Below are 12,491 nucleotides of genomic sequence, written 5' to 3'. Positions count from 1 at the left end.
CGGTCCCGAACGCACCCCTGCGCCACTCGGGAGCGGGAATCGCCTCAGCCCGGGCCCAGCGCCGAGCCCCCTGCCCCTCAGCCGAGCGGCTGCCCCGAAGCCCCCAGGAGAGCTGAAGAAGGGGCACCCTGATGGCTGTGGCAGGATCACAAAGAACACTCCTCATGGCTTCGGGCAGGATCAAAAAGAACAGCTCTCATGGCTGCAAGCAGGATCACAAAGAAAAACCGTCACAGCTGCAAGCAGCAAAGCCTGAGGAGCCTCAATCAGGCAGCACCTTAATTGGGCTCAGGTGTTGGCAGCAGTGATTGGTTCCAACAAACCCAGGCGGTTCCAGCCGGTTCTGCCACAGCTGAGCCCCTCAGCCCACCTGCTGCCTTCAGGAAAGCACAGCTGGGATTGGGCCAACGCTGATGGGAGTGAGGGGAAGAGTGCGAGGAAAGGCCCTAGGAACAGCAGGGCCAGGGAAGGAGATGACCCACATGCCAGGGCAAGTGGAGATCTCACAGGAGCTCTGGCACAGGGAAGTTACAAGGAGAAAGAAGTGCTGAGGAATCTTTATGTATATGTTGCCTTCTTGAATGTTTCAAAGGAACATTTTAATGAGTGTCAACTAGTTTTCATGATCCAGCTCTAAATGTAAACTCATAGGACACTTAACAGAATGACATTCAGCTTCTGCTGTGCCACCAATTGCTGTTTCCTTCTGCCAGGTTCTTGCCCTCCCAGTAACTCCAGGTGCATGTCAAACAGCAGGAACCAAATTCCTAGAATAGAGATTAAACAGAGATCAACACTTTCCTTCTGGAAATTCTGAGGCAAAGTAGGTTTTGTTTCCTAAATGCTATGATGTTTTGGAAGAAAATTACAGCCTATGAGTAGTAATTAGTGTTTACTCTAGATGCCTACTCTCATTTCTTTTTGACAATTAGGTTTATAATTGACTTCAAAGCATCTCTCCTGATTGGAATTGTAACCAACTAAACAACAAGCAGTAAAAATGCTACATTTTGGTTCCTATTACATATTTATGATACCAAATATGATGAGTAATTTCAGAGCAGGGATTATCTATGCAAAATGGTATCTTGAAACATATGGTCTACAGTAACCAACAGATCATTTCCTACGTTATACTGAAGCATTTCTAGGCGGGGATGCAGAATCCTCTTTTTCTGTCAAGGTAAAAGGTCTGGAAATAGTAAAAAACTGACCAGTGATGCACACAGCTAAGATAATGGCACATACTGATCAGTATAACGGTAATTCCATCCAACCTGAACCTCCTTTTGGCATTTAGTCCTCTAGGAAATATAGAACAGAAACATATAGAGGTGATGGCTTTCACCCAGCAGAAAGCTGCTGATTTGAGGGTGGGGTGGGAGAGGGGTTTCAGCATCTCCCTACTCTCTGGCAGGTTATTTACTCTATGCAATAAGATCTAGATAACAGATTCATTCAAACAGCCCCTATTATCTACTGCTGAGTTAATCCTTTTTTGCTTCCACCTTTCTAGTAATGTGAAGAGCTAAGAAACAGTTAAATTTTGGCCCTCTACAACCAGCATTTTTATAGAAATAGAATTGGAAAACATCTGACAGCATAAAATGCAACTGTGGTGCTATTTGTAAGCACACAACTGTCTGGTAAAGAGCATAGACGTTGAGATGTTCTATAGCCTATTTCAAATTCTTGGCTTTTGTACATTTGAATCTGGGTTAAACTGGGACAATAACTGGGACAATAAGGTCAGGAAGAATAAAGGAGAGAGCTACAATGCTGTATGCCATACCTGACAAAAAAGAAAACAAAACCTGACAACTTTTGATGAAAGAATCTTTTTATGAGTGGGATTTTATACACCAGTCATCCATGATGGGGAGAAAAATGACTTTATGCATAGAGTTGTGTAATGTGACTGCACACTTAGATGCTTAAGGTCAAGATCCTCACAGATCTGGAAAATAAAAATGACAATGAGAAACAAAACCTATCAACAGTCACATGCACCCTCACTTTCTACATACACTTTCTCTGCAAAACACAGACAAGCAAGGGAAAAGCATACAGAAATCTTTCAAAAGTTTTCAACCACAATGGCATCTGATAGAGATCCCTGACCCTGTTCTTTTAGCAAGACCCATTACATTGTCTTTTGGCCCTTGGAGCAAACAAACTTACTGCCAAGTGGCTCCACCTGTGGGAGCTGTCTGCTCACATAGACATGTTGAAACCACTCACAAGAGTGTTGGAAGAGATAAGCATGTGAATTGGTGAGAAGTGGGCTTCACTGATGACATTTTACATTCACAGCTTTGTTGCATTCCAGCAGACTAAAGGAACTTGCTTTCCCTTATTAGTTTAGTAATATGTGACGGTGGAAACATCTGTGATCATCTCTACATGGTTATTCAAGGAGAATCTCACATATACTGTGGACGTAACAAAGTCTAAACATCCATATGTGAAGGAACCACTACTCAAAAAACCTCTGACCTGAGCTAATTGCTTGTCTCTGAAGAGACTCCCAAGCTCTGATTAATGTGTTCACTGTGAGTATTTTCATCAGTGAGAGAAGGTATAATTTTATAAATCTGACACCTGATACTCTACATCAAATCTCCAAAGAAAAAAATGATAGTGGGGGAGCGATCATTTGCTGGGAAAGTGACAGTCCTTCTGACAGGTCAACTGCATAAAGCCACAGCTGCAGACCCAGAGCTGCAGCCAGGCATTAGGTGTCATGAATACACACAGCTCCATCAGAGACTGGCGGTTTATAATGTCATGTTGAATGGAAGGGGAGTAGAAGACCTGCTTAGAGAAGTCATTACAGAAGGATAGCACATGATTTTAACTCTGTGGACTGAATCAGAACAGGTAATGATTTTTTAGAACTGTAGCATTTTTCTTACTAGACCAAAATGTATGACGTGTATGAGTAACAGCCATTAGGGCTCCATTTGCTGAGCTAAGTAAAACAAAACAAGATCCCAGCAGTTTTTTACTTGAACATTTGTCATACACAATATGAAACAGCGCTGAGATTCATTCAAAATTTCGCAATTTAATTTTCCAATAAAAGTAATTCTTTAAAGGTAAGAGTTTCCATTAAAAGGAGTGGCACTCAAATTCTTAATATGGTAATGGGAAACTATGTAACAGTTAAAGAAGCCAACAGAAATCCTTGTGCTAATGAAGCATTGTCTATCTAATTATCAACGTGTTTCAAGCATTATTATTGGTGTTTCAGTGCCTGACCAGAAATACTAATCAAAATCACCTAAAGCCAAACCTACATCTTCAAAATCCCACCCCAGTGCTGATACTCGTATTTAGAACAGACCTCACGTTCTTTAAAATATAAATGATACTGATAAACATTAAAATTAAAACTCTTCTAAATATCTTTGACAGATATATAGGCAATTTAACTCATTAATAGAATTAGTGTCTAATCAAACTCAGAGACATTACTTCACTCAGGTAAATATTTTATCTTAGTGTTCTGCTTCCAATACAGATTTTTTTTAAAAAAGGCCAAAGAATCATAAGTACTTGAGAGAGAGATTATCCTCCTTATACTTTTCTTCAAACGTAGTTATATTGTATTTAATTTCTCAGTAAAGTATCATTAGAAAAAGCAAATAATATTTTTCTATGACATATCTTCATTGAACAGATTTCTAAAAACCCTGTGAGGACAGCTGCATTTGCTATGTAATGAATATTTATTTGCATCAATATGAAAATGCTCTGTATTACTAATGGTGCACTTATATTTCAAATATAACAATCCCCCTCCATCCTGTACAGTGCTTTATGAAATGATCCAGCAGAGGGACCCCTTCAGTTAAAAATTAAACATCATACACGAATTAACCCTTGACTCAAAACCCACCAGAGTTTTATTTAGGCACAGAGTCCCACATAGTGACTAAATCAGTAAGATCACACAAAGTGTAGCAACATTTCCAATAAAGGACAGAAAGGTCAAAAGCATAATAATAAATTATCTGTGTTCATACATTTCCAATAAAAAATTGCATAAGGTGACTTTGCTATTTGGTATTTTAAGACTCCCATTCAATTTCATATTATTTTGGCTGACTGGTAGCACCATCCCCAAGCTGCTAAATAACACTGTGTCAGTATTAGAGGTAAGAAAGGTAGCTAGACAGATTGTATGTTGTTACCTGACAGTACAATAGGAAACAGTGCTATGGCAGGAGCAGAAATTAACATACAAAAATTACTCTTCCTTACTTAAACCAGTGCCTTTCTTAGAATTAAACAGGATGTCCATTGGAATTTGACCAGATGAAAACAATCTCAAACTGAAGCAGCACTGAAAAAATGTCTGAATTCATACAGCATCCTATAATGTTGGAACTGAAGCGTGTTGATGACTGGTACTGAAATGCATATATTTAGAAAGTACTGTTCTGAAGCAAACACTTCCTAAATTAATCTTTAATTTGAGGGGAAGTTTTATCAGGGAATGTGTCTTTTGCAATAGTTGCCATGGCAGCTTATCCAGTCATGCCACTGTAGAAACGATTAATTTTTCACATTACAGGAGCTTGCTATTTTATAACTTTCTGCTTTTTATTATTAGATTCTGTGAGCTCCCAGAATATTATTCATAAGTGGCTAAAGCCTTTTAACCAATGCATATTCACACTGCAATATGACAAAACCTCATGCTTCTAGAACACTTATTCCAGAAAAGAAAATTGTAAGCTATGAAATTCTGCAAAAGCAAATTCAGAAAGGATAGCTCATTGTGCTGTCTGTCTCACAGTGCTTTACAGTGTTCTAAGATATTTATTACGTATAAAATGCTGCTTTACAACATGGCCCATAACACAACTATGGTACTACATCAAGACTGAAAAAGAAATCAGGTTCCACCCACTCCAAATTTAACTAGGTTGTATTTCTTTGATATGTACTAATAGCATTCAGATATGGTTTTGAGACACAGAACAACTGTGGGAGAAAGCATCTTCTTGTATTAGCACTACCACTGGTTTAGAAATTAGGTTATTAACAGATACAGGTAGTCCAGAACCTGTAAACCCCATACCTTTAAGGGCGTGCCTCTTTCATTATAGCCAAAACTCACAATCCAGCAACTTACTGTGATTAGACAGGAAACTGATGGCAGACTTATCTTTGAAACTATTTATTTATTATGATATTAAAAGACCCATTTTTTTCTGAATGTACAATAATATTATAATGGTAGCAAGAGACAAGGAAGACATTCCCCTGCACAAAACATATACTTTCACTGTACCCTTTGTCTAAAAATTCACTTCATTCCTCATCAGGCTGTCTCGAAGCTTCCTTCCTTCTCTCACTGCAGTTCTCACCCATTCCCTTATGTTATCTTAATAACTCAAGTCCTCCTTCAAACATTCTTACCCTTGCATGGCCTTCTAGCATAAAGTGATTGTCAAGATGTCAGCATAAAGTGATTATATTTTTTTTCAGTTTTTCATCAGTTATGATGGACAGGTAAAAAAATCACCTAGAGTTAAAAAATCTGGGGAAAAAATTTTAATTAAGTACGCCAAGATGATGGAGAAGTTTATAAATGTATCAGAATAGCAACATGGGAAATAACAGAAAACATTTGGCAGAGAATTATTTTATGACAGCATAGTACTGATAATTTTGCATGATAAAATTTTCATTTAGTGTTTCAACAGAAGTGACAACTTAAACATTAAAAATAAATGCTCTTCTCTATTCACAGGATATCTCAATCTCTAATTTTCACATCCCTAATACTTTTTGGGTTCTTCTTTTCTCAAGGCACTGCTAGAAAGAAATTAAATTCAATTCTATCTCCCTATACATTTACAGCATTTTTCCCTCAGATAAGCAGTGTGATAATCACTGCCACACTGAAGACAGATGGCAGATGGTAATTTCTACCCAGTTGACACACAAAGTAAATTAATTTTGAAAGCCTCATTAGATTACCTGAATTTGCTGGGCAGAGAGCATGTGGTCAGCAAAACTAGAAAGATATTAAAAAGGTTTGTAATAATTTTTCTTTCTTTTCACAAACCTGCCTATTTGAATATTTCTACAGAGGCTTCTAAGCTCAGACATATATATATAAGTAACTGTTAAGCTGAGGAACCTTAAACATTATATGAACATCAATATCTACGTAATTATATATATTAGTAGAATCTCCACCCGTGTTTCTAATTCTTGAAGTTTTACAGCACTTACATAATAATAGTGGCTAAATTCTTAGCATCTTGGGATTACAGAAACTCCTTACTAGTAATTTAAAAATGCTACATTTCTGGAGCACATAGTTAAAGAGAAAGGGAGGAGAACATAAATGCCAAACTACAGGACTATAAAAATATTTCTCATTTTTAAAGGTTATGTTCTTACTGCACTTCATTGCTGAACACTTCAGATAGGTCGTGGTGCTCAGCTCTGCTGCACAGAAAATACAAGCCCCACCTCATTTACTAAATGCTGAGCTCACAGTACATCAATGTGCTTGAAGACCGTATAAAAAACTGTGGTTCCTGTGGCACAGGTAAAACAAATTTACTTCCAAATGCACCTAAATATGGAGTATCTTCCTGCACATTATCTCTACTATAAATCTGCTCTACTATAAACCATTTGTACCAGAACACTACTTTCTATCTCTCAGCAGAAGGTGGCTTCCCTTCTCCTCTGTACCAAGTTCAAGAGTTTAGTCCTACAAGACACCAAGCATTCAGATAAATGGCCTTTATGAACAACTAAAAATTGTTTTAGCTAACATAAAAAATGTTAAAATAAATGAATTGTGGGAAAAACGGGAGTAGAGGAAGTATGAAATCAGAGTTCGTTTCTTAGAGAAGTCAGCTGTGAAGTATTGTGTTCTCACAACTCAAGAATCTAAAATGCAGTTCAGTTCCTTCTCTGGAGGTTATATCAAGCTTATTGGTGTAAGATGGATAAACAGGCAGATAAGCATCACTACAGAATCAACACACAATGTAATTCCATCAACTGGAAAAGGTCAGGGAAGCTTTTGAAGGAATGATTTTGGATATCGCATTTCAGGAGGAATACGGAGAGGACAGCAGAGAGACTGGTTAGGGCTATGGGATCTCTCAGTGCAGAAAACACGTGCAAAAACCACTGCAAGCATCTGGTTTGCTCTAGGCTGAAATAGAGAAGATATCTTTAAGTCTCAAATACTTCCATGAAGTAAAATGGAAAAATCTACAAATACATAGAGGATGACCAATAAATAATAAGCTTAAATTAAAACAAGAAGGATTTATGTAGCCCATTAGAAAATAATTTATTGTTAAAGAAGGACAGAACTGTAATTGGAAGAGCCTGTGGAGTCTCCACTGGAAGAAGCTTCTGAGAACAAATCAGACATAATCTATCAGTAACTGCAGTGTTTGACCCCTGCCTCGTATTCCAGCTAGCTAACCATCTGAGGTGCCTTTTAATGGGACTTCTTAAAATAAGTAAATGGCTCCTTTATGTAAACAAGACAAACATCACTGCATTCCCAACTCAGTAAGAATTTAAAACTATGTACACAATTGTGCTTGCTCAGCAAACCAAAAATGTTTTATGTTCTCCAGATGTAATCTATTTCATAACTTACCTCAACTAACAATACACATCCAAAACACTGCAATAAGTAAAGAAAGAAAGAAATATAGAAACAGGAGACCATGAATTCACCAAAGGGAACCAGGAAATGATAAATACTTAATTTTATGCTTTCAAATCAAGATCATGAAAACCAATGTCTGATAAGCTATCTATGAAAAGGATACTGATTTATTTATTTTTTTTCTCCTCCCTCCCCTACCACCATTTTTTGAAATTTTTCATCTCTGGGTATATATATTTTATTACAATCTAGCTATAGCTCCTCCATAGTACCCTCTCATGCCTGCATATTGGATCTTCTATTGATTTGGCTGCCAGCCCTGGTGATTGCTAGAAATTTTCTTAGTAGTGAAATAAACCAGAAGACAGTGATACCATCATCACATTATAGCAATGCTTCGTGCTATTTTCAGGATCAAAGACATTCTGAAGACTTTTAGAAAAAATAAAGCTGAATATAGGAGCATCCTTGCTGTTTTTACTGTTAATGCCTAAGCTGGTGGCTATCCCCAAACTCAACATCCAGAAGAAATAAAGAACCAAAAGCATTAAAAAAACCAAAAAAACCAACAAAAAAATCAACCCAAAAATGGTGAACGACCAACACAGAGAACTGTACTGTTCTTTTTTGTAGACTAAATCTGTACTCATGTTAAAGTCTATGCAGTATTATCCATACTACAGTACTTTGAATCTAAAGAAAAATTTTTTTTCAAAGATTGGATAGAGAGATGAACTTGCTATAAATTATTTCCAATGGTTTTGCTTTTTTTTTTTTTTTAATGGCACTTATTTTTCCCCAAAGCAATTTGAAGTATTGCATACATAACTTTAATTTAAAATCAATAAAACAATGGGCATATGCCCTTGATATTAAAAAATGACATTTCTCCTTTGTTTTTACAGCACACAAACCCAAGAAAAATCAATAATTTATCTTTCTACACTTGAATTAAAAAGGGTAATAAAGCAGCAGACTCACAGAGCTATATAGTATTGATCACAGAGTCTTTCAAGATAAATTACTGATTTAAAATAAATCCTGGTAAGCCAGCCCCACAGGTTTATCATTCCACAACATTTTAGGGGAATACACACATCAGTATAGGTGCTAAACTACATTACACTTGGTGTAATTCTTTGTAAACCTCTTCAGAGTAAAATATACTCATAGACCATATGTAAAACTGAATATGTTTCTTTTTTTTTTTTTTTTCTGTAGAGGAAAATAATGCAAGTTTCATGGTAAAACTCCTTGATGACCATCCAATACTTGTGCAATGTATGGAGCATTGTATCTAACAGCACAGATTAGGATTCATCTGGAGTCAAATATCGGTTATTAGCAGAAGAGAAACTTAGGAAAAAGGAAAAAAGGTTATTCAGAAGGCATTAGTTCTGATTTAGAAAAAACAACTTTTCAAGATACGCTTTCTTCATGAATATTACAGCACAGTCGAGATCTACCTTAGTGTTATTTATAAAGTATGTTTTGGAGAGAAATTTAAACTAAACATTTTTTATCTACCTTGTATATGTTGCCTTGAAAGGATTGCTTAAACAGATTTTTAAATTTAAAATTCATTCCAATAGAAATGTAGCTCATTTACCAATTTTATTTTCACAGTAAATCTCTAATGAAACATCAGATGCCAATAAAACATTCACATAAGAAGCAAAATTTTAAATGTTGTAAATATGAAGTCATTAAACAGTTCGACTCAGAGGACAATGAGGCTGAAGAGCAAATGGTTTTAGCAGACTGGAAGGTGGTATAATGTTGAATATTAATCTGTAAAAGAAATAAAACCATTTTCAAACAACCTCACTGTAGTTCATCTTAATGTGTTTGCTGGTCTCCTAAATACAAATTGCCCACCAAAAACACAACACAAAATACGTAGCATCATGACAAGTGCTTTACCTTGATCCTCAAAGGACATTCTCAGTTTACAAAAACAGTAAGTCCAGTTGTAACTCTCAATAATTATTACTACTTAGTTTTGCAACTATCTTGTAGGAAATCTTTCTATCATTTCATGGAGGGCTAAGATTTCTGGAGAAATCTAAGATATTTAGTAATTTTACTTGAAAACCAGATTCTTCCATTCACACAGGGCAGTGTTTTACTTTGCACGGCTAAATACATTTTTTCCTGGATAAAGTACTGTGATGGTGGCAAAACCTGGCCCACAGTTTTAATGCTAATTACTCCATGAACTTGGAGGTCAGGTAACTTTTCTTGCTAAGTTCTCTGACAGCAGTGCTGCCAATGAATTTGGAGCACATTACCTACCATTTTATTCAAGGGCATCATTAGCATTGACCCTTTCAAGACTGAAACCAGTGCCACAGCAGTCAAGAGAGATGCCATGCTAGATGGCACTGAGACTGGCATGCTCATGACCTGAGTGTCCAGCTCAGGCAGTCAGATTGTCTCAGCAAGGTGCAGATCCACACTTGCCTGCAGGAAGCCAACAGAGCTCAGCACAATAGTTCTGACTTTACACTGATTCTTCTCACAGCTCAATGGGCACACCAACTACAAGGAACCACTTTCAGAGAGACTGTGTGACCTTTTACAAAGCTCACCAGTGCACACCAAGAGTGTCCATAAAAGCAGAAAGTAGCTACACAATGAAATTTTCCACTTTAGCTAACTGCAGGCTAACTCTCCCAGACACATGTCATGGTAATATTCTGAACTGCAATGTAATGTGCAAATGCTTCTCTGTCAGAAAGCTTTATGTTCTACCAAGATTTTAACATTTCTTCAAGGTTTTCTCTCAACAGTGAATGTGGGTTTAATCCAAATAAAGATTCCTGAAGTCAAAATCTAAAAGCTTACTCACTTCTTCCGACATGAAGACTATACTAAAAAATAGGCAAAAATTACACCCTCCAAAGGTGAGAGTTTAGTAAAAGTCTACCCTGCTTTGAGACTTAAATATAAATCAAAGTTGTTGGCAAATGAAGGAAATTGGAACAAAAATTTCCAGCTTACTGGAAAATAAAAATCAACATAACTTAGAAATCTAAATCTCAGTCTCAAAACTCAATAATTTATGGAATTCAACAGAAACAGTAAGAAGGGATTTATGTTACTGATTTTTGATGCACAAGTAAGACAAGATAAGGAATCTAAGAGTCTGGCAAATTCTTCATTCTCTTCTAGTGTAACATGTTATTAAAATTGTATTTCTGAAGTATTTACAGAGGAGGGCAACGAAGCTGGTGAAGGGCCTAGAGAATAAAGCTGATGAAGAAAGCTTGAAGGAGCTGGGAATGTTTAATTTGAGGAACAGGAGGCTGAGGGGAGACCTCATCAGTCTCTACAACTACCTGAAAAGTCATTGTAGAGAGGCTGGTGCTGCTCTCTTCTCACAGGTAATTAGCAACAGAACAAGAGGGAAGGGCTTCAAGCTGCACCAGGGGAGGTTTAGACTGGACATCAGGAACAACTATTTCACAGCAAGTGTAGTCAGACACTGGAACAGGCTGCCCAGGGAGGTGGTGGAGTTGGTGGTGTTGAAGAGTCGTTTGGATGTGGTGTTGGTGGATGTGATTTAGGGGAGAACTTTGTAGAGCAGAGATGATGGTTGGACTGGGTAATCCCAAGGGTTTTTTCCAACCTGAATGGTTCTATGATTCTGTTGCTGCATTTTCCAGCTTAAGTATCTCCATTGTTCCAAAACTGCCACAGATTTTTTATTCAGTATTATAGGATTAGTTAAAAGATTAAATTAAAATTGAATTAAAATTAAAGTTAAAATTAGTTAGCCCCTGCAGAGTAGTAAGGTAACAACTTCTGGAGTGACTGCTAAAATAATTATACTTAGAGACTGGAAAATCTCCTGCAGTCATAAGTACCACACAGTAGTAGTGGACAGGCACTACACAATCTTGAGGCTACATGTTGTTCAGAAAGCAGAGACCTCAGGAAATGATCCTTGGCAAAGTCCTGGTTTAATGTAGATGCTGAAGGAAGTTCAACGGAAAACACTTATCAGAAATTTCCTCCCAGAGTGGAGATATGCTGCTTTAGGGAAAAATGCAAATACTACTCAGCAGACCAAGGGCAAAGGAAACAGGAAATGGGCTAGAGAGTTCTCTGAAATAATCTGTCACTGAAATGTGAGAAAACATACTCATGTGTCAGCAATGCTTTTATTTTAAAGCCTTCCACGCTCAACACCCTTTGCAGCATTGTGCCATTATCTGAAAGCTGACTGCTTCCAATTCAAACTTCTTAAAGGTAGGATAAAAAGCTTTATTTGGTTCCCACCTTGACTTACCATTTGCATGTTTATTATTTGAGCCTTTGGAATAACTCATAGGAAAACCACGAGCTTATCAAGGAAGCAATACATCTTAGAAACATTGTAACAGTTGACTCTGCTGACTTTTCCAGCCTGCAGAGAAACACAAATGATTCAGTCAAAAGCGTTGAGAAGTCCTTAGAGGAAAGGGCAGGGAACACCCCTGCAAAGGGAGGCACCCCCAGGCTGCCAGGGCTGGCACCAGGGGTGGAGCAGCCCTTTTGGGAGCCGATGCAGAGGAGAGGAAACATACTCCTCATCTGCAACACTCAACCTGTATGAGGGGAGATTAACAAGCATGCTTTGAACCCTGCATTTTTAACCTTGAAATACTTTGCTGTACAAGCACTAAACAGCAAGTTAGTTACAAGTAGTTAATTACAGTTATGCATTTTAGAACATGCAGATTACAGTTAACTTCCAAAGAAATTCAACCTTATTGATGATTTATATTACATAATAAAGATAATAAAACTGCTTGCATAAGTGAAGATTATGTATATGCTT

The sequence above is a fragment of the Chaetura pelagica genome, unplaced genomic scaffold (genome assembly GCF_000747805.2).
Source record: "Chaetura pelagica isolate M959 unplaced genomic scaffold, ChaPel_1.0 scaffold103, whole genome shotgun sequence".
NCBI classification, from domain to species: Eukaryota; Metazoa; Chordata; class Aves; order Apodiformes; family Apodidae; genus Chaetura; species Chaetura pelagica.
This window is presented reverse-complemented; position numbering follows the sequence as displayed.